Below are 602 nucleotides of genomic sequence, written 5' to 3'. Positions count from 1 at the left end.
TCAAGAGCTTTCTTGTGGATCCTTACTGTTACTTGGTACTCACTGTTACGTGTAAGCATTTCACAGTAACAAATAATTGTTTTCTTTGGCCTTACAACTCATAGAGTTTAAAGCCAGAAAGGACCAGTAGATTATTTAACTTGACCTTTTACACAGCACAGCCCAGAGAACTTCACCCAGTAATTCATGCAGTGGAAGAAATTATTCTACTCTGCTACTGTAAAAAACCCCATGTGCCCAATACCTTGTGGCTGGACTGAAACCTACCTTTAGGAAGAGACATCCTGTCTTGATTAAAAGACTCTAAGTGAAGGAGAATCCATTACCTCCCTTGGGAAGCAGTTCCAATGATTAATTCCTCTCACTGCTAAAAAGTTGCCTTTTATTTCTCATTTAAATTTTTGCCGCCCCTGGAGCTTGATACACCTTTGTCTGCTGGATTAAAGAGTCCTTGACTATCAGAGATCTTCACCCAGCACAGGTACTTATAGACTAAGATCCAGTTGCCTCTGAACTTTCTCTAAGGGTCCGCTAAATAGACTGAACTCTCTACGTCTCTCTGCGTAAGGCATGTTTTCCAGCCCATATACCTGCACCCAGCA

The 602-nt window shown here is 41.5% G+C and overlaps 1 protein-coding gene and 1 gene segment (V, D, J or C); both read left to right on the top strand.

Moving 5' to 3' along the window:
• Positions 1-602, top strand: part of LOC144273435 (immunoglobulin heavy constant gamma 2-like) — an 84,667-nt gene that overhangs the window by 27,274 nt on the left and 56,791 nt on the right.
• The window catches only part of LOC144273762 (uncharacterized), a 51,523-nt gene that overhangs the window by 27,078 nt on the left and 23,843 nt on the right, over positions 1-602 (top strand). The window lies entirely within an intron of this gene.

This window comes from Eretmochelys imbricata, chromosome 13 (genome assembly GCF_965152235.1).
Source record: "Eretmochelys imbricata isolate rEreImb1 chromosome 13, rEreImb1.hap1, whole genome shotgun sequence".
Classification (NCBI taxonomy): Eukaryota; Metazoa; Chordata; order Testudines; family Cheloniidae; genus Eretmochelys; species Eretmochelys imbricata.
This window is presented reverse-complemented; position numbering and strand designations above follow the sequence as displayed.